Genomic DNA, 6,000 nt, shown 5'->3' with positions numbered 1-6,000 from the left:
TCATTTTAAAGCAATTGTGATGTTTAAGGCTTGTGTTTAGGAATGGTAAGTCTGATAGTGATATACCTTTACATTGGGTTTGTTTTATTTCTGTCCATGAATAGTTTTGTGTATTATAGTTAATCCATTTGGTGATGTTTTGTAATTGGTTTGCGAGGAAGTAGAACTGGAAATTAGGTGCCTCTAGTCCTCCTGTGTCTTTACTTTTTTGCAGTGTAGTGAGTGATCCTTGGTTTTTTATTTTTCCAATAGAACTTATTTATTATGGAGTCCAGCGATTGAAACCAGTTGGTGGTGGGTTGGGTTGGGATCATTGGAAATAAATAATTTATTTTTGGTAATATTATCATTTTGACTGCAGCTATTCTACCTGTAACAGAGAGTAGCAGCTTCATCCAGCGGGTTAGGTCTCCCTATGTGTTTTTAAGCAGAGGGGTGAAATTTAATTTTAACAACTCTGACTGGTTAGTTGATATGTTTATGCCTAAGTATTTAATGGTATTAGCAGATAATGGAGCTGGTATATTTTGGATTGAAGCCATCCAGTCTTGTCCACATTATGTCCAATTTATTGCATAGTCTGATATCTTTGCAAACTGGTTAATGAGCTTGATGGATTCTTGTAGTGAGTTGGATGTGGATTGGAGGTACAGTAGAATATCATCTGCATAAAGACTTATCTTGTGATGGGTGTTGGAGATGTGAATACCTTGGATATTATCATTCTGGCGGATAGCTGCAGCAAGAGGTTCAACAAATATAGCGAAGAGTGAGGAGGAAAGTGGGCATCCCTGTCTCAGCAAATGGAGCTGAGGTTATGCCATTGGTTATGACTGTAGCCATGGCTGAAGTGTATAGTGTCTTGATCCAGTTTATAAACAGTTCTCCAAAGCCAAATTTTTTAAGTGTTGAGAATAAGATTGTGCGGTTTACTCTGTCAGATGCTTTTTCAGCATCAAGTGAGGCAATGATGGTTTTTAAATTGTTTAATTTTGAGATATTTATTAAATTAAAAAGTCTGCACATGTTGTCAGAGGAATGCCTACCTTTAATGAAACCAGTTTGATCAGGATGTATTATGAGAGGATTTTCTTTTCAATGCGAATGGATAAAGCGCTACTTATTATTTTAATATCTGTGTTAATAAGTGATATTGGACAATAGTTTGAGCATTGTGTTGGGTCTTTATCTGGCTTTGGTAACAATGAGAGGATGGCCGTGTTCATGTTTTGCAGAATTTTAGATGTATGCTGAGTTTCTTGACACACTTTAATGAATAGTGTCGAGATTGTGCTCCAAAAATGTTTATAAAATTCAGCAGGGAAGCCATCTGGACCTGGTGATTTATTGTTTGGCATTTGATTTAGTGCTATAAAATATTCATTTTGTGTGACTGTTTTTTCTAAGTCATTTGTTGGACTTTTCTAATCAACACATCAAACTGAAACTTTTTTCATGATCAGTGAGAAAAAAATGCAAGAATTTCTTTTGTCTATTTGCTGAGTGACTCAAGCAGGCTGCCCTTATTGTATGGTCCAAATGTCCAACAAAACTTGTAATTCTTAGTGGTTCCGGCAATAGCTCAAAGGTGATAACTGTTACACATAAATAATGGAAGAGGAAGAGAACTGTCTGCCAAATAGTCTGCCAAAGGCACTTTAATATTCACAGTGAACACATGAGAGCCCAACCAAGAGTCAGTTGGTGACTATGAATAAATCAAGATGGCTACTCCTATCCAACACCAAAGCCCATACATTAACCAAAGTAGTGGGCCAAATATTTTGACCATGAGACACCAGAACAAGTCCCATTTCCTGAAAAAGACGAGGCGGGATGTAGTTTTAGAAAAAAAGTTGTGGAGTGCACCTCCACATGATTATTTTAAACTGATTATTTTGACAGACTGAAGATGAACAGTTTTCTTTACCTTTTAGATATTCCATCTTCAGGATGCATCACTTTGAAACGCACTCTGTCCATTAATTGCAAGAAACATGAATAAAATTGCTCAAAAAGAATAATGAATATGGACATTAGGGTCATATGAAAAATAAAAATGCAGCAGAAACAAGCAAACATGTCCCTTGTGAATTATTCATAAAAAGAGAAACAGAGTCCCCAACTTCACCATATTTTACATAGGCCTACAGTATATTCTGAATAATGAAAGGTCAGCGTTCAGGGAAAAATCATTATGGATTCTTTAATGCACTTCAGCTCGAAGACACTTTTCTGTCTGCGTATGCATCCTCCCCAAAAGGCCATTTGAGGTTTTTTTCTCCTCTTTACTGCTCGATTTATACTTGCAGATGTTATCTGTTTGCTCTTAAATAAAAGTCAAATGGATAAAGTTTGTTCGGGCCCGGTCGACAGCTGAAAGGCTTTGAAGAGCTGGCTCCTCTGATGAACAAAGCAGACAGTGTGAGGAATAAAAAGTGTAGATTAAAGTTACATCAAGTGAAGCCTTCAATCCTGGTATACAGCCAACATAACACTCACACTCCAAGGTCCCGTCTGATTTTCTTATATTCTGTTAAAAGGGTTCTTATACAATGAGTCACTATGGGTTTTACCAGAAGGTAAAATGTGAGCCTCTGTAAGCAAACTGACCCATGTGTACAAACATTTTGGAAGCAGGGGAAATTGGCGGCACAGTCGGCAAGGTGGTGAATTGAAGCCAGAATGTAGATCGATGTCTCTTACATGTTTTATTTAACCAATTTTCAACCTTTACTGACAGATCCACGTCATCATAATCATTGAGACCGGCAGTTTTATTTATATGCGCACATGCAGTGAGCCGTTTTCAATAAGTAACTTTTAATATGAAAAGATAAAAACGTAAAAAATGACAACCTCAGAGGACCAGACTGTGCACTAACGTAAACACTGGTCAAAGAAGAAATCAAAATTAGACTAACACATAAAACATAGCGCCACCAAATTGTATTAGAATATTCAAATACTGTGCGATTATCATCAAGTTTGATTATTAGTTTTAATAAGTATGGCTGTGCTGTAAGACGCACAGAGAGCAAAGAGACACAGCGATGGCTTCACATATTTTGCCTTCTCTCGTTACTCAGCACATCTTCATCACCTGCACGTATTTATTCTGTAAATAATTAAAGTGTGGAAATTAAGTCGGTGCATCTCTAACGCTCTGATACAGAGGTCGCATTAACCGAATATTTTCCGTCTTTTACAGAATTTCTTTTAACAATGACTGAAAAATCTGAAAGCTGTCTGTCATTTTGACAGATAAGAATCACCGGGTGTCCACACCTCCTTTCTAATTCTCACGCTGCACTGTCATTTACCACATGTAAAGCACCTGCAGTAGACCTCCCAGTCCAGTTGGGGGTGAGTGTGCATAATTATTTAGTTATTGTTTTATCCTGTAGGCTTTCTGACTTCACGTGCATTATATCATTGTCTAGCTGCTGGTTGTCTTCATAGCATGGTTAAGCTATAGCCTATAGCTTGTGTGCTTCGGCACGTTACAGTACATGCACGAGCACAAGCACGTGGGTACAAAACGTTGAGTTTTATGACTGTATCTGACTAAAATTAGAAAATTAAAACTGTCAGTTTAACACTGCCTGGACTGACAAATACTTGTTTATTGTACCAACGAATCCAAATGTCAAACCGATGTGTTTCATTTGCAATGAGTCAGTTGCGGTACTTAAAGATTACAATGTCCGGAGGCACCACACGGAGAAACACCAGACTTTCCGGACAAACTTTCCCGAGGGTTCACAGGAGAGGGCTGCAAAAGTTGCAGAGTTTGATTGGATCTTATAACCGGAGCTGTGTCATGATGGTGCGGTCATGCACAGCCCAAGAGAGAGCTACAGCTGCTTCCCTCCGTGTGTCCTGGATCTTGGCAAAGGAAAAAAAGGCCATTCACAGACTCAGAAACCGTGAAGGACTGCATGCTGGCTGTCGTAGATGAGGTGATAAATGACGAAAAAATTAAAACGAGTGTGACATCTGCTTTTAAAAACCTACCCCTGTCAGACACTTTCTTGCTACAGATGTGTTTGAAACACTGTTAAAAGAACTGAGGAAGGCTGATGTCATATCTACAGCAGTAGATGAGAGCACAGACAAAACTGATACCGCACAATTGTGTATATATGTCTGTTTTTTTTAAAAAGCAGCTCTCGTTGCTCCCTGACTGACAGTACCTCAGGTTCTGTTTAATTACAACTTCTTTAGTGTTTTTAATGCACATGTCCCTGTCAGATGTGAAAATGTTTATTTTATTTCAAAAGGGAAACAAATGTTATTGCCACTGTGCACTTTTTTGTTTTTATGCACTTTGAGATGTGCTTGGGTCAGATGTGACCAATATGGTTATTTCTATTGTCTCAAAATAAAATTAAAATAATTGCTACTACCTCAGATTCTGTTCAATTGCGGCTCGTTTATTGTATTGTATGCACTTTTAGATGTGCCAGATTTGCTCCAAATTGCACATGTATAATCAGGGTTGGCCTCTGAACCCAGTCACATAGCAATAATAAATTGTAACCATAGCGCCCCCCTACTGCAAATAATAAGTACTACCTCCCATATACAATGTCAGATGAACAATGTCAGTAACTGGCCTGATCACATCTATCCGAATACAATTATGCCATTAACATAGCACCCCCTACTGGAAAGAGGCAGTGCTGCATCTCAGATACTTTGTCTGATCTGCTTCAAATTTCACATGTATGATCAGGGTTGGCCTCTGAACACATTGACATAACAATGGTCAACTTCAACCACAGCGCCCCCTACTGCAAGGACTAAGTACTACATCATATATACTTTGTCTGATCTGATTGAAATTTCACATGTATGATCAGGATTGGCCTCTGAACACATTGACATAACAGTAGTCAACTTCAATCATAGCACCCCCTACTGCAAAGAGTAAGTACTACATCCTATATACAACACTCAATTTCCTCCAAATTTCATAGCTGTCATGACAGTGCCAGCCTGAACTGCTCTACGTCAACATTTTATGTGATCTTCATTACGCTGCCTATTTCAACATGCCAGTACTACGACATTTACACAAATCGGACTGCACGGCCTGCTGCTTAGCCACGTTCCGCTGCTGCTGCACTCCCGTGGTCGCGACACACCCCGACATGCACCAGGGTGCGAGGGCCCTTCATCACCACTTGCAGTTTTAATTTTTATATTGTTCTCATCTGGCTGCAAAACAAATTTCCTCTCGGGGACAATAGAGTTGAAAGTTGAAGTCAAGTTGAAGTTGATCCTGGCACACTTGGAAGAGGTGTGCTTCAGCACAGTACAGTACATGCACAGGCGCACAATGTGGACAGCCTTCATTGTGGAGAAACTCAGAGTGTTATGGCTGAATCTGACTTAAAATGACTCAAAATAAGCCCCAAAGTTAGTAAAGTAGCTGTCATGTTCTCTGTTGTTCTCCGATGTGCTGACGCGGTTACATGACGTGTGTCCCTTTTTTTTTCTCTTCTCTAGTCCGTCTGTCTTTTGTATACTGATCATGCTTCACAATTACGTAAAGTAAGGCGCAGAGTCAACACCAGACTTGATTAAAATATATGCAAAGTTTTTGAAATATCCTGCAAATTAGTAAATAAACAAATGGGAACAAAACCAAAGACTTCATACTGGATGTAAACAAAGAGAGAAGGGAACGTGGCAATACACATTAAGTTTATAAAGTTATAAACTGTGTTTCATTAAAAGATGTCAGAGAAGCAACGTTTTTTTATTGCCTTTTTTAAAACGTATTTCTTTTACACAAATTAATGGTTTGCTTCTTTAACCCAGTAGTTTTGGCCTTTTAGACATCCAAAAGAATAAAATGTGTTCCTTCCTATTGTATGCAACCTAGTAAAACAGTTAAAATACAAAACAGACCAGAACAAAAACAATCAAACTGTGTGAGGTCACACCTCGACTTTCTCAGAAGTCAATCTGTTTGCAGAGAAACACTGAATG

Source organism: Labrus bergylta, chromosome 10, assembly GCF_963930695.1.
Source record: "Labrus bergylta chromosome 10, fLabBer1.1, whole genome shotgun sequence".
NCBI classification, from domain to species: domain Eukaryota; kingdom Metazoa; phylum Chordata; class Actinopteri; order Labriformes; family Labridae; genus Labrus; species Labrus bergylta.
This window is presented reverse-complemented; position numbering follows the sequence as displayed.